Consider the following 25,727-nt stretch of genomic DNA (forward strand, 5'->3'; position numbering starts at 1 on the left):
GCATGGACTCTGTCTTTGTTTTGTTTTTTTTTTCCTTTTCACAAAAGCACTTGAAGTCAATAGGCTTTGATCATTTTTGTTAACTCTAAAGTACTTCTAAGACCCTCCATAATAAACCTTCCACAGGAAAATAGTCCACAATTTAGAGCTTAATTCTATTTCTATTTTATTGTTCTGCTATTCTTGATACAAGAATTCTACCTCACAGTCCAAAATAGAGAGACTATAATTGTTGTTTCCCTTCCAAAGGGAAAGATTGTGAGCGTTCCCTGGAGAAGGGACAGCTGTGAGCCATTGACTGCCAATGCTCTCAACAGCTGGGGAATGAGTGTTTGGGCCAGTAAGGAGGGAGCTGAGTGGGCACTAACAGTGTCCACTATATGGTCTAACCATCAAATTGACATTCTGAACAGCAAAAAGGAGAAAGGGACCAACTCATTCCTCTCAGGCTTTCCCCAGGATAGGCGCATGCTGTTTCTGCATGTATTTCTTTTGTCAGAAGTTAGTCACATGGCTACAAACAGCTGCATTGGAAATTTCAGACTAAGGCTCTTGTGCATGGCTATATGCCCAGCCATAAACTGGTGGTTCAATTATCTTAAATATTGGGCAACAATTTGCTTTCTGTAGTCCAAGTTGCCAATTTGATACTTAATGTTCCTCTCATGCGGGGTGTTTGCTCTGGCTCATGTTCCCCAGCTACTCCAGGCATCCTTGCCATTGAGCTGGCCCTAGGAACCTCTACATTAGTGTGATCATTGCTTTGTCCCCATCAATTGGGGATCTTCAGACATCCAAGACTTATAGTTTTAGGATTTTTTCTCTCAAGAGCTGCCTGCCTATTCTGCCCTTCACTTAGGATTCTTCTCTGAATACTGGTTTGTAGGTACCAAAATCATTCCTTTTATTCATGTCAATAGCATAAAGATAAATGTAATTTTTTGAAGAGAAGATGAATCCTTCCATATACTTTAATATAGCTTTGTCTTTACTTGCCAAGAGTCACCATGATTTATTTACCTATTTATTTGTTTATTTATTTATTTTGGTTTGGGGACCACACCCAGAGGTGCTCGTGGGTTACTTCTGACTCTGAACTCAGGAATAGTTCCTACCAGGCTAGGGGGAACATATGAGATGCCAGGGACAGAACTGCGTGGAAGGAAGAGTGCAAGCCCTACCTGCTGTACTATCTCTTTGGCCCCATTTACCACAATTTAACAGAAATTATAATTTCACAGTCAGAATAACAGGAGAGTATTATTCGTACACATACAGATGGCAGATCATCATCATCATCATCATCCTGTTGATCATCGAATTTCTCTAACAGTCTCAGTAACGTCTCCATCAGTCCAACCCCTGAGATTTTAGAAGCCACTCTCTCCCGTCCTTCCAACGATGCCATACTGGAGGCTCTTTCAGAGTCAGGGGAATGAGACCCAGCTTGTTACTGGTTTTGGCATATTAATACACCATGGGGACCTTGCCAGGCTCTCCCATGTGGGCAGGAAATTCCCAGTAGTTTGCTAGGTTCTCCCAGAGGGAGAAGTAGGCTATAAAATATGTCGCAGTCGCTTCCAAGAGCTTGCTTTTAAGTCTCTGGATGCTGGTCATTGACAGGATTACATGGTGCTGAGAGCAGTCCCTGGGTATGACCACCTAGCTACTGGGAAATGGGAAATCTGGGCGGACAAGGTCCAGTCCCGATCCAAGCACGTGTGGAGGTCTCAGCCCCGGGTCCCACGCACCTGGGTTCCTCTGCGGGTTCCTTCATTCATGAGGCTCATCTGAACATGTGGAGAGGGGCCTTGAGCATGGCTGTGGCTAGGTTCCGAAGGTCTTTGGCCTCTGGGAGCTCTGCTTGGGGAGGGGAGGGAAGCTAGAGCCCATCCCCTCCGAGGAGACCCCCGGGGAAGACAGCCAGGTGCACAGGCAAGAGACTCTCACAGATGGCAGATATGGTTGCTTTATGCGTGGAGAATTCTTCCCCTTAATTCTAAGGTTAAGAATTGATTGTACGATGGGAACTAACCACAGGTGTGTGTGAAACTGAGGGCAGGTAAGACAGAGAAGAGATTGCTATAACAATAATAGCTGGGAATGATCACGCTGGACAAGAGATGAGGGTTAAAAGTAGGTAAGGGATATTCTGGATAACCTTTCAGTATCAATATTGCAAACCATGGTGCCTGAAAGGAGAGAGGGAGAGGGAGAGAGAGAAACAGAGAAAGAGAGAGAGAGAGAGAGAGAGAGAGAGAGAAGAAAAGCACCTGCCATAGAGGCACATGAGGGGTGGGGGGGGCGATGGGAGGGAACCTGGGGACACTGGTACTGGAAAATGTACACTGGTAGAGGGATGGGTGTTGGAATACTATATGACTAAAATCCAATCATGAACATCTTTGTAAAAAATAATAAATAATTCAATGTAATAAGAGCTACTAAGACCTCTGCCAATCCATCTCACTGACATTTGTTAGTGCTTTGGCCAAAAACTGAAATTAAACAAGTTATGATTAAGTAGTTAAAAAAAAAGAACTGATTGTAAGTAACATAAACTCCACTAAAAAGAAAGAAAGGATATAAAGAGATAGTATAGGGAAGCCTTGAACATGGCTGACCCAGGTTTGATTACCGGCATCCCATATGGTCTCCAAACTCTGCAAGAGTGATTCCTGAGAGCAGATTCAGGGTTAAATACTGAGCATCACTAGGAGTGACCAAAAACACCACCTTAAAATGTTGAGTGGGGGAGATGAACTGACATTATGTATCCAATTATGATATTATAAACCAAATTATTCAAAGACATTTATTAAACCTTAGTGAGAAATAGGCTAAGAGCATGGGCAGACATACAAATACAAATAAAAATGAATCTATGAAGATATATTCTTCCCTAATCACCTAAGAATACAAATTAAAGCAACAATGAGGTATCTTTATCTTCTACTTATCCAATCAATAAAGATTTAAAAGAACTCTATATACATTTTTAAAAAGAGAGAGGAACTAACAAACAACTGGCTAAAGTTAAAACTGGTACAATTTCTGGAAAGCCAATTTGCCAATTTAGGAAAATAACAATAAGAAAACTTTCAAACATCCCTGGATACAAAATTTCCCTTGCTAAAAATTAAGACATGTATCATGATCTACATGTTTGTACACAAATTGTTAACTCCAATTTCTTTATAGGGCTGGAGCGATAGCACAGCGGTTGGGCGTGTGCCTTTCATGCGGCTAACCCGTATTCGATTCCTCTGCCCCTCTAGGAGAGCCCAGAAAGCTACCGAGAATATCGCACCCCCAAGGCAGAGCCTGGCAAGCTACCCGTGGTTTACTCGGTATGCCAAAAACCAATAACAATAAGTCTCACAATGAGAGATGTTACTGGTGCCCGCTCGAACAAATCGTTGAGCAACGGGATGAATCGATGAATTGAATCTAATTGATAAAATTTCTTTATAATACAAAAAAGCAGAAATGCCCTAACAAAAGCTAAAGTACTAGCAAAGAGATACTACATGTTAATTTAGAGTGAAATTAATTTTACATATTTTACTTATAAATAAATGCACCGAACATGATGTCAGTTCTTCAAAATTATGTCATTCCATAATTTTCCCTAAGAGGATCACTTGTATCACTTGTATCACTTGTCATCCCGTTGTTCATCAGTTTGCTCAAGCAGGTGCCAGTAATGTCTCCATTCATCCCTGTCGTGTGCTAGTGTAGCCCAATGGTGTCTGCTAGCTCCAGGAACATGAAGAGCCTCAGATCATTCACTCAGGGTCTCGAAGAAGTCTGACCATCTCATAGGTGGGCAGCCACGCGTTCTTTTGACATCCCGTGGAATCCAGTTGGTAACAGCTCTAGTCCAGCGTTTGTCTCTAAATCGAGAGTCTAAGAGGATATATTCTGTAATTTTTTACCTCTAATTTCTCTGAAAGCAGAATTTCTGGTAAGAAAAGAAAAATTATTCTTTGTATATCTTTATATCTGAAGCTTACTACAAATTTACATTATGTTAGAACTTGCTTTATAATTAATTCATAAAATGTAGATTATTCAACTGAATATTAACCAATTCTTGAGAGATGAAATAACTGTTCTGACCTATAAAGTGATATAAATCACATAAAGGATTTATTTGCCAAAAATGAGTTTGGGTATATGAAAAAAAATAAGAGAGAAGACAAGATGCCAGAGGAAAAGCAGCGTTTCTGTGTATATAACGTATGTTATAATTCAGGCCAGAGTAATAATACAGCAGGTACGGCATTTGCCTTGAAGCAGCCGACCTGGGTTCAATCCCCAGCATCCTATATAGTCCCTCAAGGACTGCAGGAGTAATCCCTGAGCCAAAGCCTGGAGTAACTTGTGAGCAACACAAGGTGTGGCCAAAAATCAACAATAACAAAAACAACCACTATGTTTAATTCCTGTGTTATAGAACACTTATCTACAACAAACTCTTCTACTGTGCAATCAGAAAAAAAAATTCTAAATAAAATTTAAACATCAATTAGAAATTATTTATTACAATACCTATAAACTGTGTGAAGCTGGTTCTATAGTTCAATGCTTGAGCTGTATATATTAAATGTAATACTATCAGAAAACATTTTGCAGTAATCATTAGGAGCCTGAAAGCTGGTTATCCTTGGCTTCAGGAATGTCCTCGAGAAATAATTTAATTAAATAGAAAGCTATACACATGAAAATGTTTGTGTTAACATTATTATAATAACAAACTAGTAGAAATAATGTATATGGCCACATTCAAATATAGTCCAATATACTTTCTGGCAAATATACTAAGTGGAATATAATACAACTGTGAAAACTACATGTAGGATGGTTATGTAATAAAATAGAAAAACTAAGTGTCAAAAATATGATGTTAAATAGTGTTTTTACAGAATATGGATTAAAGTAAATTAAAATAAAATATGCAGATTAATTTTGACAATTTAAGTATTATTTCTACTGTCAATACTATATTTAATGAATACATATCTTAATCTATTCTTAAGTGATGGCTGTAAAGAAACATAAAAAAATAAAAATTATAGTACAGGGGCTGGAGCAATAACACAGTGGGTTGGGCATTTACCTTGAATGCGGCCGACCCAGCTTCGAATCCTAGTATCCTATATGGTCCCCCGAGCACCACCAGGAGTAATTCCTGAGTGCAGAGCCAGGAGTAACCCCTGTGCATCGCTGGGTGTGACCCCAAAAAAAAACAGAAACAAAAAATAAATTAAAATTATAGTACAGTGTTACTGAGAAAATGGATAGCAGCAACATACCATTCTTTCAATAGAGCTAACATTGACTTACAAGACAATCAATGATTGTATGATTTCAGGATACAATGTTACTACACTACACACCACCAAAATGCCAATATCCCACCATAGTCCACTGGAACTTTACTGCATGCTCCCTTCCCCCTGGTAACCTCAGTTCTGTGGTAAAAATCTATAGAATATTGTCAATATGGTTTGATTTTTTATATACTACGTATGAGTGAGATCATGCAGTATTTGTTTTTCTCTTAGAAAACCTCCCTCTAATTTTATTCAAATTTATGGCAAAATGTAAGAACTCACCTTTTCTTATAGCTGATTAATATTCTGGCTCAGAACACTTCTTTATCCACACACCTGTCATTGGGAACTTTAGATACACCCAGATCTTGATTAATATAAGTAGCACTGTAATAAACATTCCTGTACATATATCCTTTTAAATTATTGTGTTTGTGTGATTGATAGACTGGAGTGGTAGCACAATAGGTAGGGCGTTTGCCTTGCACGTGCCCGACCCAGTTTCGATTTTTTTGTCCCTCTAGGAGAGCCTGGCAAACTACCGAGAGTATCCCGCCCACATGGCAGAGCCTGGCAAGTTACCCATGTCATATTCGATATGCAAAAAAAAACAGTAACAAGTCTCACAATAGAGAACTGGTACCTGCTCAAGCAAATAGATGAACGACGGGATGACAGTGCTACAGTGCTACAGTGTGATTAATATCACACGAAAGAGTTGCTAGAGGACATGGTAACTCCACTTCAAATTCTTTAAATCTCCACACTGTCATGCAAAATGATGAACCAGTTTGCATTCCCACCAGCAGTGAATGAGGGGTTCTTTTTCTTCACATCTTATCAGCACCTGCTGCTTCTGGCCATTTTTTAATAACTTGATTTATTTATGCACTGTGATTTAAAATATAATTATACATGAGTTTCAGGTATACAATTTCCCAGCACCAATCCCATTACCAGTATCAACATCTTTTTTTTTTATACAGACAGCAACATAACTTTTTTTTTCTTTTTGCATCACACCTGGCAATGCACAGGGGTTACTCCTGGCTCTGCACTCAGGAATCACCTCTAGCAGTGCTCAGACGACCATATGGGATGCTGGGAATCGAACCTGGGTCGACCGCATGAAAGGCAAATGCCCTACCCGCTGTACTATTGTTCCAGCCCCAACATAAAAAAATTTTTTAAGAAAACAATTGTCTGCTATAGTGAATCTGTGGGTGAATTTTACCTAACGCATCACTGTCACTGTCACTGTCATCCCGTTGCTCATCGATTTGCTCAAGCGGGCACCAGTAATGTCTCCATTGTGAGACTTGTTGTTACTGGTTTTGGCATATAGAATATGCCATGGATAGCTTGCCAGGCTCTGCCATGCGGGCTAGATACTCTCAGTAGCTTGTCGGGCTCTCCGAGAGGGGCGAAGGAATCAAACCTGGGTCAGCTGTTTGCAAGGCAAGCACCCTACCTGCTATGTAATTGCTCCAGCCCACCTTATTAATAAAATATTTAAAAATAAAAAGTGATATGGTGGAGCAAGATAGTATATCAATAAATATGGGGTTTTTTTTGTGGTGCCCAGGGCACCATATGGGGTGTCAAAGATCAAACCTGGGTCAGCGGCATGAAAGGTAAGTACCCTAACTACTGTACTATTTCTCTAGTCCCTAAATACACTGTTTTGGTTTTGTTTTGTTTGGGGCCTCACCTAGTAGTGATCAGGGGTTATTGCTGGCTCTGTACTTAGAAATTACTCCTGGCAGTGCTCAGGGGACCATATGGGGTGCTGGAGATTGAACCCAGGTCATCCAGATGCAAAGCAAACAAATACTGTACTATCGCTCTGGCCCCTATGTATGCTATGTGAACCTAAACCTATTCTGTGAACTAGAGCAAGAAATTTAGATTAAGATATACCCTCTATGTATAAATATATATATATGTACATATATATATATTAGAAGACTAATATCCAAGACCAGAGAAAACAGGGGCTAGGAGGACTGGCCAGTAGTTGGAATCAGCAACAAATATGTGGGAAGTGAAGCGTAGGTAAGATAGACAAGGGAACAGTATGACAATAATAGCTGGAAATGATCACATTGGACAAGAACTGAGGCTAAAAGTAGGTAAAGGGATATCCCTAATAACATTTCAGTATCTATTATCTGTATTGCAAACCACAATGCCCAAATGAGAGAGAGAGAGAAAGAGAGAGAGAGAGAGAGAGAGAGAGAGAGAGAGAGAGAGAGAGAAGAAAAGCACCTGCCATAGAGGCAGGATGGTGTGGGACTGGGGGGAACAAGAGGGAAACTGAAACTGAGGACGCTGGTGCTGGGAAATGTACAATGGTGGAGAGATGAGTGTTGAAACACTGAATGACTGAGACCTAATCATGAACAGCTTTGTAAGGGTCTATCTCGCAGGAATTTAATTTTTTTAAAAAGATATACCCCCTTTCTCTTTTGTGTTTAAAAACTCTGAGTCATTCACAAGCATTTCCTTAACAAGTAGAAAATATTCTGGCAATATTATTCTAAGAGTATAGGGAAAAGACACCGACATTTGTACTTTGCACACAAACTTCTGAGTGATGTCGAGTAACCTGGACTTCTGGGGTGAGGAAATGAGGATAGACACGAGGCCGCTTCCTAGATCCTGAGTATTTCATAAGCAGTTTTCTATGATTAGTCTTCCACAAGTCTGGCCAGGGTCCCAGAAAGGGAAATATATGAACTCTCTATGTCTTTGTTGGCCTGCATGCCAGCTAATAAGAAAAAGAGTGCTCGGAGTCTGCCCCTTTCCCTTAGCAAGTATTTCCAACATGCCAACCATCCACATGTGGCCTCTGAGCATGATCCAGCCAGCCAGAAGCCAGCAGGACTTGTAAGCTCCCAAGCAACGCTCGGGCAATGGAACTCTCATTGCCATGCTAGAGATGAGCACAGAAGCATTTTCCAGCTGTATCCACTCATCCCTTGCACAGGAAGATTGAGAGGGAAGGATTCAGGCATCTATAGCATACAGTTCTCTATGCAGTTTTCAAGGTGCATTTGGGGAAGCGGAAAAACAAGTGCTCAAGGAAAAGCTGTGGTTGCCTTTGCAGTTTAGCCTTTGAGCCTCAGACAAACGACTGAGCTGCTCAAAGGCCAGAACCTTTTCCAGAGGGCCTCCTGTATGTTTCTGGCTGCTTAGTAAAATAGAGTGCCACTTGCTGACATTACCCGTTGGGTGTTCTTTAAGTGTCCAGGTATTGTTCCAAAGTGGCCTATAGCAACTCTTTATAGTACTTTAGGTCAAATAATTCTCAATCCTTTCTTACTAGTGACACAAATCAATGAGCTCATGCACATGGGCCAAGTCAGAACTAATGAACTGTCCCTCCTCCTTAAATAATTGGTAGAGGGAAGAGAAGTCAAATACTAATATTCCATCACTACTATTTACAGTACCTCCAAAATGCTCCCTGTTTTTCTCCCTGTCAAGGAGGCATAGCCAAATCACAGTGCACATGGTGTTGGGTGTACTTTCAAATCACTAAAATTTACTCCAATTTCAAATTATTAGGAAACAGGCGATCCAGCTATTAGTAAAAAAAAAACCCATAATTTATAACACAATTCAAGACTATACTTTAGGTGAGACTCAGCATAAAATTCTGTATTCTCCTGCTATCAGAACACAGCCTAGCACCTTGTTGTAAAAAGCTTGGCCCTTCCTGGCTTTTATTTTCAGCTATTCACAAAGCTGGTGTGATATTCCTGTTGCTTTTTCCATGACTAATGCTCTTGAAAGAATCAGATCCATCTTTTTCTTCCTCTTGCAAGAGTTATATGCACCATAGGCACTGCAAGAGATAATCCAGTATGAAAACTCACTGAGGATAGTGAGACAGGCTGCTGCCAGCTGCAATTAAAACAGCAAATGCGGGGCTGGAGCGATAGCATAGCGGGTAGGGCGTTTGTCTTGCACGCGGCCAACCCGGGTTCAATTCCCAGCATCCCATATGGTCCCCTGAGCACAGCCAGGGGTAATTCCTGAGTGCAGAGCCAGGACTGACCCCTGAGCATCGCTGGGTGTGACCCAAAAGTCAAAAAAAAAAAAACACCAGCAAATGGGTTTTACATTTAGTCCTTTCACATTTTCCAAACATCATCTGCTGCCTCATGTATCTACCCACACTTTCAAATCCTACCAGCATGATTTGTGACTTGCTTGTTTTGAACTACATACAGAAAAATATGCTATGTATATATGTGTACTGGTTGAACAGTGAAAAATAAATAACCAGTATTTACCCAACAATTGTCTTAAGAAATACAACATCACCCATAACTTGGAAGCTCCTGTCCAATAGAATTCCTCTCACTCCACTTTATGGAATTGCCACTACTCTGAATTTTATGACAATCTTTCTTGGTTTTTCTTTAGTATTTTATTATTATTCATGCTTGTCTAAACATATTACCATTCACTTCTACTTGTTATTTTACTTGATATAGTGAATCATATTAAATATATCCTTTTTGGTTTCTAGAGCAAAAGTATATTTTGAAGATTCATCTATCTTGATAGTTATAGTCAGTTTAGTTGTATGTAGAACTATAGTCAGCTATAGTTCTCTTTACTGCTTTACAGTATTCCTTTATATAAATATCTCCTACTTGTCCAGTGAAAATGTGTCCAGTATTCGTTTGTTTCCTGTTCTTTTTAAATTTCCTGTGAACGTTCTTGAACCCAGCTCCTGATATAAGAGAAAAAACTTTTTTTTTTGAGAAAAAACTTTTTAATGACTTTTCTAAGGAATAAAACTGCAGGCTTCTAAGGTTAGATAGAGAGATAGATAGATAGATAGATAGATAGATAGATAGATAGATAGATAGATAGATAGATAGATAGATTGATAGATAATGTATAATGTATAATTTTAAAAGAACATTTGCACATACTCTGATTTTGTTCCTGAATTTCCTATTCTCCTCAACTGATCTTTCATTAGTTCCTGTACCAACACCATAATCTTTCATTATAACTTTATTTAAAACCTTGATAAGGTAAGTCTTACTTCTGTTGTTCAAGTACCTTGCATCTCTCATACTTGGTTTTAGCCTTCAGGATCCCCTTGTTGTTTTTATATATATGTATCTATATTTTATTTTCATAAAGTAGTTCACAATAGTTCACTACAGATAATATTCAAACACCAATCCCACCACCAAGCACCTTCCAACAACAATAAGAGGTAAGTGTGTGAGAGTTGTATTTCGTTCTGGAGCGATTTGAGCCCAAATATAAGAGAATACAAGCAACTATGTTAGAAAACAAATAAATGTGTGATACTTTTAATAAGTAAGTCAGGTAGAATATAAGAGGACACACAACAGCAAATGCGGTCTTGCGCTCTGGAAATTCTGTGGCACTCTCTTCCGGGAGCTTTAGTTTATAGTCTCTGGTCGATAAGGAGATTACATGGTGCCAGGGGTGGTTTGTGGGTGTGACTTCCAAGCTACTGGAAAACTGAGAAACTGGGAGGAGAAGGCCCAGTCCTGATTTGAGCGGGCTTGGAGATGTCAGTAACGGGTTCCTGTGTACCTGGGTTTTCTGGCCAGTCCGCTCTCCAGAGAGGTTCATCTTGTCTTGAGTGAGGCTGGTCCACTCTTGGGTGAGGTCATTCAGGATCCCTTTGATGATCAAAATTAAGTTTACAGTCTCTTGTCTATCCTTAATTATTTATTTTTTTTATTTACTTTTGCCTGTCACACCCGGCAATGGTTGGCCGTTACAGGGGTTACTCCTGGCCTTGCACTCAGGAATTACTCCTGGCTGTGCTCAGGGGACCATATGGGATGCTGGGAATTGCTGGTTGGCTGCGTGCAAGGCAAATGCCCTACCCGCTGTACTATCGCTCCAACCCCTATCCTTAAATTTTTTTTTGTTAATAACTATAATTACTATGAATCTACAAATAAAAATTTTAGAAGACTGAAACCTTTCTATCTAGCTATATGAAGCATATGTCTCCTTTTAATTAGAACTTTAGTACCTTCTAAAAATTAGGCTTGAATTTTCAAAGACATCATTAAGGTCAAGGTCATAGAGTATATAATGCCCGCTTTCATCTATGTATTTTATTGTTTCAGATTTTATATCCCAGTATTTAGTTTATTTTTAAATAGTTTTGTGTGTGGTGTGAAATAGTGTCTAGTTTTCTAATGTCATTGATATGACTGTCATTTTATCCTAATAACAAAATTTTTGTTAAAATTTTATGTTTGAAATCAGAGAATATGATATCTCCTTCTTTTTTCTCAGATTTTTTTGGTTATTGGGTGGTCTTCTGTAGTCCATAAAAATTTTAGTAATGTTTTCTACTATTTTCTTAAATAATTCTATTAGAATTTTTATAGGGATTTCATTAGATCTGAATATCACTTTGGTAAAAATTTATATAAGATAACAATATCACTTCTCCTCTTTAAGCACAGAATACCTTTCCATTTCTTTGATTTTTCTTATATTTCTTTCAGCAATGCTTTATAGTTTTATTGTTGCATATATCCTTTGGTTCCTTTTGTAAGTTTATTCCTAAGTACTTAATTCTACTTGATGGAAATGCAAATGAAATTATTTTCTTGATTTCATTCTCTTCTATCTTGTTATTTGCATATAGTAATATAGCAGATTTATGTATACTAATTTGGTACGTGTCATTTAAATGCATTTTTGGTTTTGTTTTGCGAGTTTTTGGGGGGAAAAGGGGCACACACTGGCAGTGCTCAGGGATTACTGCTGGCTTTGTACTCAGGAACCAATCTGGCAGGCCCACGGGACCATATGAGAGACCAGCAATCAACCCCCTGTTGACTGTGTGCAAAGCAAAGGCCCTACCCACTATACTATTGCTTCAGCCCTGTACAATTTTTGCCTCAAATAATTTTTCAGTGGAGTCTTTAGGATTTTCTACATACATTTTCACATCATCTAGAAAATTCTGTTGAAAAAATGTTTCATCTGTTTCCTAGAGATATTGATTTATATATTTTGGTTTGGGGAATTTTATTTTTGTAATGTTCCTGTCGGGCTGGAGCAATAGCATAGTGGGTAGGGCCTTTGCCTTGCATACGGCAGATCCAGGTTTGATTCTTCCGTCCCCCTCGGAGAGCCCGGCAAGCTACTGAGAGTATCCTGCCCACATGGCAGAGCCTGGCAAGCTAACCGTGGTGCATTTGGTATGCCAAAAACAGTAACAACAAGGCTCCCAATGGAGACATTACTGGTGCTCGCTCGAGCAAATTGATGAACAATGGGATGACAGTGCTACAGTGCTACAATGTCCCTGCCTGCTTTTGATGTCAAGGTTGCTAGAATATTTCTTTAACTAGGACCATATGCCTATCTAGATTAACAATAAATAATGCCTGCAACCAAAGACTGATATAATGTTAAAACCCTTAACTCAAGATGGGACAGCTGGGGCCGGAGCGATAGCACAGCGGGTAGGGCGTTTGCCTTGCACGAGGCCAACCCAGGTTCGATCCCCGGCATCCCATATGGTCCTCCAAGCACCGCCAGGAGTAATTCCTGAGTGCAAAGCCAGGAGTAACCCCTGAGCATCGCTGGGTGTGACCCAAAAAGAAAAAAAAAAAAAAGATGGGACAGCTATGTGGTGGCTCTCTCTAAAGAGTCCCTGGATATCCAGCTAATGCTAGACTTCAACTGAAGCCAAGCTTCTCCCCCTGCTCTGGATCCCTTCCCTCACAGCTCACTGATTTTTCCTGAACCCCTCAATAAATAACATCCACAAGAATCCCCATATAAATAAGGAACTAGAAGCCAGGGGAAAAAACTAGTTTGACATATTTCAGTGTCTCTTACATCGCTTTTTCTTTTATTTCGATCATATCTATAGTAAAATGATAGCTATATTGAAAATTTATCACAAATCTACTATAAGCACAGTTGATAGAAACTATTTCAAAGAGTACATTTTCTTTGTCAATTACATTTATGGAATTAAAAAGACAGTACAGTGGTAAGGTTTTTGCCTTATACACTACAAATCTGGGTTTGATCCTCCACACCTCTACTTTTTTTTTAATGTGTAACTGTATCACCATGAGGTACAGTTACAGAGCTTTTATGTTTGAGTTTCAGTCATCACTTCACTTATATCCCTTGTCATACAGTTGCTCATTGATTTGCTTGAAAGGGTGCCAGTAACATCTCCATTCGTCCTAGTCATGTGCTTGTGTAACCCAATGGCATCTGCTCGCTTCAGGAACACAGAGAGCCTCAAACCAATCATTCAGGGTCATATATATATATATATACATATATATGTATATATATGTGTGTGTATATATATTTTATTCTTTTATAGAATTACCATGTAGAAAGTTACAAAACTTTCAGGTTTAGGTCTCAGTTATACAATGCTCAAACACCCATCCCTTCACCAGTGCACATATTCCACCACCAAGAATCACAGTATACCTCCCCCCTCCCCCCCACCTCCCCAGCCCCCCACCTTGCATGTGTAACTGGTAAATTTCACTTTACTTTCACTTTACTTTGATTACATTCAATATTTCAACAAAATATTCACTATTATTAATTTGGACTTTCTTCTCCCTAAAGTCGACCTGCTGAAAAGAAAGCATTTGATAATTTGTTTTCCATTGCTGAGTCATTCAGGGTCTTGACTAAGAAGTCCAACCATCTTGTAGGTGGGCAGCCAGGTGTTCTTTTGACATTTCTTGGAATTCAGTCGGTAACAGCTCTAGTACAGCAGTCGTCTACAAATCGCATTACATGTCCGGCCCATCTGACCCTTGACATCTTGGCAAATGAGAAAGCATCCCTGATTCTGATGTTGGAACTCCAGATTCCTTTTCTCAATTGAGTGAAATGTGATACTCCAAGCATAACTCTTTCGATTCCTCTTTAGGAGACGGAATAGTGTTCTCATCCTGTTTTCGTAGGGCCCAGGTCTCTGAGGCATATATTAGTTCATGAAGAATGGTGGAGTCGAAAAGATGTGCCGGGAGCCAGAGTTTCTTCATCCTTTTAAAACTTCTTCGATGTTCTTGAAGGCGTTCCACGGTGCTCTCTTCCTCCTGCACAGCAGGTGCCAAGTCATTCATCATGTTGTGTTCTCGACTGAAGTACACATAACTTCTGCATTCAGAGATGTCATTCTGTTCAGAGCAAATGGTACGTCATGAACTAGTTCATTTCTCATGAACATTGTCTTCGTGAGATTCAACTGCAGTCCGACCTTCCCACACTCATGGTCAAAGTCGGCCAGCATTCGTGCCACTTGGCTAATGTTTGGTGTTATTAGAACGATGTCACTAGTGAAGCAGAAGTGGTGTAGTTGCCGACCGTCTATCCTCACTTCCATTCCTTTCTATTCCAGTCATCGTATGATGTTCTTGAGGGTGGCACTGAAGAATTTCAGTGAAATGGTATCACCCTGCCAAACTCCTCTCTTTACGTTGATGATCACTTTCTTATAGAATGGTGAGATCCTGGTGGTGAATCTGTAATGCCATGGAGGACCCTGGTGTACTGAGTTTGAACAAACTGTTTGGCTAGAGCTTCAATGACCACTTCACTCTCAACAGAATCAAAGGCCTTCTTTAAATCAATGAATATTAGACAGAGTGGCATCTTGAACTCTCGCGAAACCTCAATGAGCTTGGTCACCATGTGAATATGGTCAATCATGCTGAATCCTTTTCAGAACCTGGCTTGCTCGAATGGTTGCTCTTCATCTAGTGTTCTGCCAATCCTATTCAGGATGACTCAAGTGAACAACTTGTAGATGACAGAAAACAGGCAGATCGGACTATAGTTGCAGATGTCGTGGATGTCTCCCACTTGTACATCAGAACAGTTCCGCTGTTTTTACATTGGGACGAAACCTTGCATTCAGACAAGTAGTATGTGAAGAGCCAAGCCAGGGTATTGACAAATACTGGAGGTAGATTATTCAGGTGTTCAGGTCTGACCTTGTCTGGACTGGGTGCTGTATGCTTCTTTTTGTTTGTTTTTTGGGTCACACCGGGTGATTCTCAGGACTTACTCCTGGCTCTACATTCAGAAATTACTCCTGGCGGTGCTCGGGGACCATATGGGATGCTGGGAATTGAACCCAAGTGGGCTGCATGCAAGACAAATGCCCTACCCACTGTACTATCACTCCAGCCCCAACTGTACGCTTCTTTACTGACAAAATGGCATGTCAGATTTTGGAAGGGAGAACACTGGGAACAACATACCCATCCTGCAGAATTTTGTATGTGGGCAGGTGGGCATGGTTGAGTTTCAGTCATACAATGATCAAACACACATCCCTTCACCAGTGTACATTCTCCACCACCAATGTCCCCCGTATACCCTCATTTCCAACTCTCTCCCTGCCTCTGTGGCAGACAATTTCCCCCATACTCTCTCTCTACCTTTGGGTATTATGGTTTGCAATACAGATACTGAGAGGTTATCACGTTTGGTTCTTTATCTACTTTCAGCACACATCTCCCATCCCGAAAGATTCCTCCAACCATCACTGTCTTAGTGATTCCCTTTTCTATTCCTGCTGCCTTTTCCCCCAGCTTATGAAACAAGCTTCCAACTATGAGGCAATATTCCTAGCCCTTGTGTCTACTGTCCTTGGATGTCAGTCTCATATTATGTTATTTTATATTCTACAATGAGTGCAGTCATTCTATGTCTGTCCCTCTCTTTCTGATTCGTATCATTTAGCATGATACTCTCCATGTCCATCACTTATAAGCAAATTTCATGATTTCATGTCTCCTAATAGCTGCATAGTATTCCATTGTGTAGATGTACCAAAGTTTCTTTAACCAGTTGTCTGTTCTCAGGCACTTGGGTGGTTTCCAGATTCTGGCTATTGTGAACAGTGCTGCAATGAACATACATGTGAAGATGTCATTTCTACTGTGCTTTTTTGCACCCTTGGGATATATGTTCAGAAGTGGTATTGCTGGGTCATATGGAAGCTCAATTTTTAGTTTTTGAAGGAATGCCCACGTAGTTTTCAAAAAAGGCTGGACCAGTCAGCATTCCCACCAACAGTGAAAGAGTGTCCCTTTCCCCCCACATCCACACCAACACTCATTACTTTTGTTCTTTTGAATGTGTGCCAGTCTGTAGTGTGAGATTATTTCTTACTGTCATTTTGATTTGCATCTCCCTGATGATTAGCAGAACGCTCAATGACATTGAGCTAAAAGGATCTTTAGGGATGAAACACCACTAACCACTGAAAAATGATGTGGAACATTTTTCATGTGTCTTGGCCATTTGTATTTCTTTTGGAGAATATTTCTGTTCATTTCTTCTCCCCATTTTTTGATGGGGTCAAGGTTTTTTATTGTACAATTCTACTAGTTATTTTGTATATTCTGGATGTTAATCCCTTATAAAATGGGTGTTGGGTCTAATCAGAGAGAGAGATCAAAAGGGAATACCCTGCCATAGTGGCAGTGTGGAGTGGGGGGAGACGGGACTGGGGAGGGCGGGAGAGATGCTGGGTTTACTGGTGGTAGGGAATGGGCACTGGTGAAGGGATGGGTTCTTGAAATTTGTATGGGGAAAACACGAGCACAAAAATGTATAAAACTGTAACTGTACCCTCACTTTGATTCACTAATTAAAAATAAATAATTAAAATAAAATAAAATAAAATGGGTATTGGGTAAATTTTCTTTCCCATTCTGCGGGCTTTCTCTGTATTTTGGTCACTGTTTCTTTTGAGGTGCAGAAACTTCTTGGTTTAATGTAGTCCCATATGTTTATGTTTGTTTCCATTTGCTTGGTCAGTGGTGTTTCATCCTTAAAGATCCTTTTAGCTTCAATGTCTTTGAGCATTCTGCCTACATTTTTCTCCATGTACCTTATGGATTCGGGGCTGATGACATTCTCCAAGACAGACCACATGCTGGACCACAAAACAGACCTCCATAAAATTAAGAGATAGAGATTTTATCAATGATCTTCTCAGACCATGACCTGCTAAAAATAGAAGTACATCAAACACACAAACAGAAAATCAAATCGAACACCTGGAAATTAATCAGCTCACTACTGATCCTCTACACCTTATGGAATCCCCCAAACGCCTCCAGGAGTGATCCCTGAGCAACACTGAGTATGTCCCCCCAAACCCAAAAATAAACAAACAAAACAGTTCTTTATGAATGATGGAGACTCTGTTCAATTATTCACACATTTTGTGGATTATAGTTGTATGCTGCTATCTATATCTTCTTAAAATTATACCTCAATTTGATTGACTGACCATTTTATTTCTACCTTTTCAGTGACCTTGTGCCATGTGTAAAGAAGACAACCATCCAAAACAGAGTATGAAAAATACCAGGAAAATATGGTCTGGTCATGTTTCATGGAACAATATACACTTGAGATTATCAGATACACTTCAAAAGCCTCCCCAAGAGAACAGTAAGAAAATATCTTTCTATTCCAGTAACACCCCAGTCATTCACAAATCTACCAAAAAAAACTCAGAATATTGAGGAACCTTAACAACTGCTGAAGTAACAGCTATAACTGAAATCCTAGATCTCTTAGGTGATAAGTGCTAAAAGCTATCACTGACTATCTTATATTCAAAAATATTTTATTATAAATTTTATCCTACCATGGGACATACAAAGTTTATTTTAATTTTCTTATCAGTTGTTACAATAAATAATGTTATGTTACTTTCTCCTTTTGGGGGCCACACTCAGTGGTGCTCAGGGCTTACTCTTAGCTCTGTGCTCAGGGATCACTTCTGGCAGGCTCAGGGAACCTTGTGGAGTGCCAGGGATAGAACTCGGGTCAGCTCTATGCAAAGCAAGTTCCTGCGTACTATATCATCTCTTCAGTCCCCTCTCTCCTTCTTAATAAAAGAGGAAACTTATTAGTTAGGACTGTGGGATTTGCAATATAAGGTAGTCTGGGTGGGCGCTTTTTTCTCATAAAGCTCTTAGAAAAAGACTGCCTAATGTGTTAAGACGTTGCCTCTAATAACAAGAGAATCACCTCATTTATACAGGAGAGCAACTTAAATCAAGGAAAGAGAACATTGCTGGATGTTGTCATTGGCAAACTATACTTTTGATATCATCAAATTCATGGGGGAACATGAGCAGTTGAGAATCAAAGACTGATCTGGCTCATGTGAAAGAAGACATAATATAAAAGGCCAGATGCTGATGAAAAGATCACTCAGCATCCTATAGAAAAATACCTTACTGTTAAGATCATTCTGAAACGCATGGACTCAAATAGCTCTAGAGACTACAGAAACTGCATCAAGAACTGCCTCACTATATGGGTAAGGACCAAGTGACAGGTAATCAAGTCAGTGAGATTAGTCCTGTAACTAGGAAGTGTGAGGATGCACAAGAGAACAAGAAGATATATCTCATTTAGTTAGAAACATCTAGAAGGACATGTTGCTGGGAACAGAGAGTACAGTGGATAAAACTATTACCTTGCATGCAGCTAACTCCAGTTTGATCCCCATCGTCCCATATGATCCACTGAACCAGGAGTGATCCCTGAGCTCAGAGCCAACACTAAGCCCTGAGTGCCACCAACTATATCCCCAAAAGCAAAAAATAAAAAATAAGTAAATAAAAGTACATGTTGCTATATGATCAATATCAGTCCATTCAAGGAGGATAGAATTCTCATGTCATTGACTTTGCTCTCAGTACCAGCACTGAGTTTACATGGGATACCATAGAATTTATGCTGTCATACTGGACCCCCCCAAGTAGATGGTGGCAACTCAACCTTGTAGTCCTATCAATAAATCAAGAAATAGATGCAGCTGTACAGAACAATATTGTCCTGCTTAATTAAGATCATTTCCTACTTAAAAATATAATTTTATGTTAATTTAAATTTTAAAGGATTTAATCTGCCAGCACTTAATTTTTAATTTCATCATGAAAGATATTTTAATTTAAGCAAAAAAAAACCCCTTAGATTCACAACTTCAAATACTTGAATCCCTTCTCATTGAAATTAAACTATTAAGAGCTTTATTTTAATCTGAAAGGAAGTTGCTCTCCCTTTTCAAGAAGGCAAAATTTTACTATGAAATTGATTATCAGAATAATTGAATGTTAGATAACTGACCTCTTAACTATCATTGTATTGGATTTCTACTTCATTTTCTAAATAAACTTAAAGCTTTAAGGAGATTTTTTTCCTTTTGTCCAGATCATTTTGCAACATTTTATAACAGCAAAAACAGTTAGGGATGTATATTTTCTAAAGCAAGAGAATTACACACACACACTCACACACACACACAAAATCCACAAGAGATTACACACACACACACACACGCCCACACAAACACACACATCAAATTGATTTTTTTTCATGTTTTAGTAATTGTGCACTCTCAGTCTTTGACAGTCAAGTGAGAAATGTGTGGAGCATTGTTTGGGGGCACTAGAGACTTCAGCCACAGAAGACTTTGAAGGGAGCATGAAAGGGCAGCGTAAGGATTCTAATATCGAAGCCCAGCAGGAGAATTTTCAGCCCCTGTCGAGCTCCCTCAAGATGTGACAGGAATCCCTGCATTTCCTGCTGTAAATGCAACCTTCTCCAACCTCAAATATCCTGTAATCCTTCAAGTATTAAGAGAGCTCCTGCCTTGGCCTTTTAACATGTTTGACTTAACACATCTCCATATTTTCCTACAAGGACCTTCCCAAATCCCATCACACGGCTCCATTTCTGATCAGGAAGAGCCAAACCAGAGCTGCACTGCAATAGCTCAGAACCAAATTTGTGAATTCATTAAGTGCCAGCCTAAAATGACCAACCGAAAAAGAAGCCCAGAGGTTAAAAACCTAGGGAGATAATAGACAGGACCTTCAGTTGTCTGATGGCACAAAAAATTTTAAAAAAGAAAGAAAAAAAAAACAACCCTCAACTTCCACCTTTTCCTGTTTATCTTGGAAGAAATAAAGCCAGATGAGCTTACCCCTTCCAGTGTGCTTCTCTTCTTTATTTTTATTCTGAACAGTAAAATTACAGACACAATTTAGTACAGCTACTTGACTAATTAACATATATATGTATACACACAATTTTAAAAGTCCTAGGGGAAATCTGTTCAGCAGAATACTGTGCCAACTTAGGACATGCTTGTCTCTGTCTGGAATCAGAGGACATAATCAAGTGATGCCTGTTGTAAACCTCAAGCATAATATTCCCCTGGCTTTTCAATGAAAACTTTCTATGTAGCTAAATGACTTTTTGTTAGATGTTAGCTTGCCTGGGAGAGACGGGTCATTTGGAGTCTCTGAAATCTTAAAATCAGACATTCACCGAATTTGAGCTTATTTACTGATTTGTTTTTTAACTTGCTAAGTGTAACATTCCACAAATCCTACCTACACGTTCTCTGAACACCTGGCTTGGTTGTGGAAGCAAGTGACTTGGGGCAGGAAAACTGAACTGAGTGAGCCCTGGTATGTTTTCATTCAATGTCTACTCTCCACCATGAGTCAGAAGAGAAGCCAGGCTGCAGAGATTTCTTAAGGCATCAATCTGCTTGAATTAATGAGTTGCTACCCAGAATATGAATGTTGAGTTTAAGCACTTGCATTTGGGGAGAAAAAAAAACATCTGTGTTGGGATATGTGGTCTAGATTGACAAGGAAACCGAGGCAGGCATGTGGTTGACTTTAAAGATCATGTCTGGATGCTATAAATCACCAGTTTTACACATGTTACTTAGAATATCAGCACAAAATATCTGCAAGCATGATATTATTAGAACCATCTCCCCTTCGAGGGTATTTTTACACCTAGCTTATTGAATTAATTATGTGTAAATCATTTTTCATTTTTCCTTTAAAGACTTGTCTGCTTTATCATGTTCCAAAATTGATGCTATTTGTATATATCTTTTACATAAAGAGGCTTTGTACTCTTCCAAAGTCTAACAAACGTGAAGCTTTTTCAGAACTAACAAATTTCTAAGTATCTAGCAAAATATATATATATATATATATGAGCAAAGTAACTAGAAAGTTTATCATAAAGTCTAAGAGAAAGAAAAGAGAAATGGGGGCTGCAGAGAGAGTACCAGGGGTAAGGTCCAGGCTGGATGGTAATACAGCAGACTCCTGTTTAGTCCCCTGTACTGTATGTGGTCCCCAGAGCACCTTCAGGAGTGAGCCCTGATCACAGAATCAGGAGTCAGCCCTGAGCACTACCAGGTATGTCCTTCCCTCAAAAAAAGGAGAGAAATAAAAATTGAGACTATTTATGTTAACAACAATATATACTTCAGGATAACTTTAGTGAGAAAATATGAATCACCTTAAAAAGAAAACCACCGAATTTTATGGACAAATACTTTTTTGGAAGTAAATTTTTGGACTAGATGAAAATGTATACCACATACTAGGATGGAAAGAATGAACATTGTAACAGGGTCAGTGGCTACCAAATCAATGTGAAGACAACGTAATTCTAATCAAAAAGGCCTCTTTAAGTTATTTTTTAACTTGATTGAGTGATCTATCTGAAAGTTCATCTGAAAGTAGGGCCTAGGAAGGCCAACACAACTAAGAATAAAATGAAAGATAGTTTCAGAATCCATATTGCAAATGACAATGCCCAAAAGGAGAGAGAGAGAGAGAGAGAAGTGGGGGATGAGATAAATGAAAGGTGATTTCAGAATCCACATTGCAAATGACAATGCCCAAAAGGAGAGAGAGAGAAAGAGAGATAGAGAGAGAGAAGAACAGTGGGATGGAAGTGGGGGGTGACGGGAGGGAACCTGGGGACACTGGACACTGGTGCTGGGAAATATACACTGGTGGAGGGATGGATGTTGGAATACTGCATGACTGAAATCCAATCATGTAAGGGTCTATCTCACAGAAATTCAATTTTAAAAAGTTTTTAAAAAATGAAAGGTGATGTATACACCAACAGAGGTTAAAATATAACAAAGTAAAAAACAATTATAACATGAGCACAGTATAAAAAGTATAGCATTGATCTTACTCTATATATATTTTTTTCAAAATGCAGATGCAGAACTGGAGAGGGAGTTCAGGTAACAGTGTCCATACCTTGCATGTTGGATATCCTGAGTCCAATTCCTGACACAACACCACATACCTCCCTCAAGAACCATCACATGCAGCCCGGTGACACCCAAGCACCTCAAAGTGTCTCCAGTGGCCTCCAAGCCCTTCTGGTCTGAGCAGCACTGCATTACCAGGCCGAGAAACAAACTGTCAGGCACACCCCACAGGGTTAAGATCACCTGGTTTGACCCCTGAACCCCCCAGCATTGATGGAGTGGTCCCTACTTCCAAAACACAAAAGCATGGACCAGAGAAATAGTTGAATCTGCTTTCCATAGATGAGACCCAAGGATGATCCCTGGCACCACATGGCCCACTGAGCACCATAAGTAATGAAATAACTCCTGAGCACAGGGCAAAGAGTAGTTCCAGATCATCACCAGTTGTGGTCTAAACCACCCCTTCACCAAGTACAATGTAATGTATGATGAGGTGGCAGGATAATCAGTGGTAAAAGGCACTGAGATACTTGGTTTAGTCACCCATAGTCTTTTGCACAATTTCCCTATATTTTGATTATTCCCCACATAGGTAGCAGTGAAAGCTGGCAGATTCCTTACCTAGCCAATGTTATACACACATTTGGGCATTATTGCTATTACATTACTACCTCCATCCCCATCCCAAACCAAATGATGAGGAAAAGAAGGGCTAACCCTCAGTGCTCTGGTTTTCTGGGTTTGTGTTAGCAAAGATTTTGTTAATAAGAATATACTCACTTCCAGTAGAATTTTATTTACTTAATTGCAGAAACATAAATTGGTATGAAAGTTCTAGAATACAATTTTATTATTTGTATATTAAGTATCTTTATGCATATTTTACCATGTACATGGAGTAAAAGAATTAGCGATAGCACAGCGGGTAGGATGTTTGCCTTGCACACAGCCAACCTGGGTTCAATTCCTCCACCCCTCTCGGAGAGCCCGGCAAGCTACTGAGAGTATCTCGCCTGCCTGGCAGAGCCTAGCATGCTACCCATGGTGTATTTGATATGCCAAAAACAGTAACAACAAGTAACAGTAACAAGTCTCATAATGGAGACATTACTGGACATTCATCTAACAATTCCCACTTACTAGGACTGAAAAGCAGAACATGAATATTGGAACTACTCCAGAATACTCAATCAGATGGTCATGTGTGACTTTGATATCTTCTGATATTTATAAAATGACCCTTGAAAGAGACTTATATTAGGGTAAGTAGAGATAATTTATACCATTCATGCTCATGATTGTAGAACTGCTGACTTGTTTTAGTCATATATGATTGAGAAAGGAAAATCCAAGTTTTGATATAAAATTTTGGGATCAATAGATACAGAATTTTGGGTACTGTACATCAAAAGAAGAATAACAAAAATATGGAATAATGACCCTTTGCTTGAGTTTGTATTAACAGAATTGACACAAACCCTTGGAATTATGTTGCTGGAATCTGGAAGTTACTTATTTCAAGAACTAGATACTTGAGCTTTGGATAAAATTACACACTCTTAGTAAGTTATTCATTTTCACCTCCATTTGTAATTCTCACATCATTGCTTTTAAGTATCACCTCAGTTTAAAGCTAACTGAGAAGTCTGGTCTGGGTTAACCATTTTCAAAATGCCACAAAACAGCATGAAGCAGGCAAAACTAGCACATAATGGTTCCAAGATGCAGATAGCAGAAGTGGGAGATGGGTGAAATTGGGAGGCGGACACACACAACAGAGCAATAGACCCACCGGTTTGGAACTTCTCTCCACAAAAGAAGGATATAGACAGTGCCCATTTTTTCAATCACGTGTACATGAACAAAAACTAACACCGAAAAGATATTTAACATCCTCTGAATATAAAAGACATATTCGGGAAAGCTTGTGTTATTATTGTTTTACTCATTGTGGCAATTGTAAGTTTTCCAATTTTGAATGAGCTCAAGCTAGAAAGATAAAAGATATATAATTATCTTTTAATGGGAGTCATTATGCCTTCAATAGAACTGCTACTGACAAGAAATCACAGAAGAAATATCTCCGTTCAATTCTAGGGAAGAAACAAAGGTTGCTTCCAAGGAAACTAACTACATACAGATCACCCACTCGAAAAAAATAAGACAAAAAAATAAAGAGTGGCAAAAACTAACAATGCAGAACTGTTTCAAGAAAGACACAGTCATGAGTCTTTAAAATGAGTCAAAATGAGTCTTTAAAACTGTGACTCATACAATATATATATGTGTATATGTATGCCATACATGTATGCATGATTATTAGTTATACATATATATACACAGACACACAGTCATTAAAATAGTCAAATATATTTCTTATACATATTTGGTCTGCATTCAGAGTTCAATCTTTATTCACAGTTCACTGTTCACATCTCTCCCAAAACTTTGGAATACCCTTTCTGTTGAGAGTGTTAAAAATGTCTCTTGCTATATTAATGAAAGAAACTTCTATAAAACACCTGAATGGGAACTATTTGATAGAGGAACCAGCACTGTGATTAAAGGATTAGAGTCTAGTCCTACCCACTAATGAGACGACTGAGACGGGAGATTGAATTCAGTTGTCAATGCCCAATGACTTCAATTTCATTGACCTAAGAAAAGCCTAAGATATAACACTAGTTTTCAAAAAAAAAGAAAAAGAAAAAAAACAGGAAGGATGGGCTTCAGAAGAGCTTCTGAGTTGGTGATCACACAGAGACTTGGAAGAAGTAGTGTGTCTGAGAGGGTACAGAAGCTCAGTTACCTTTTCTCCATGCCTCAGTCTGAGTTTTCTCAGTAACTAAGTAAGGTGAAAGGTATCCCTGTGTATATTTTTCATATGACTGAGTTATTTTCTTTGTAACAAGTTGGTGATCCAGTCAATAATTAGGCTTCCTGAATTCCACAAACCATGCTAGCAATTTAAGATCACTTTGTTGGTGTAATGTACAGTAACTTTGTATATCAATCATCATCATCATCATCATCCCTTTGATTGCCGAATTTCTTAAGCAATCTCAGTTACGTCTCCATTCGTCCTAGCCCTGAAATTTTAGAAGCCTCTCTTTACTCTTTCTTTCCAAGGATGCTGCATTTGAGGCTCTTTCAGGGTCAGGGGAATGAGACCCATCATTGTTACTGGTTTTGGCATATGAATACACCATGGGAAGTCTGTGAGACTCTCCCATGTGGGCAGTATGTTTTCAGTAGCTTGCCAGGTTCTCCAAGAAGGA

The sequence above is a fragment of the Sorex araneus genome, chromosome 1 (assembly GCF_027595985.1).
Source record: "Sorex araneus isolate mSorAra2 chromosome 1, mSorAra2.pri, whole genome shotgun sequence".
Classification (NCBI taxonomy): Eukaryota; Metazoa; Chordata; class Mammalia; order Eulipotyphla; family Soricidae; genus Sorex; species Sorex araneus.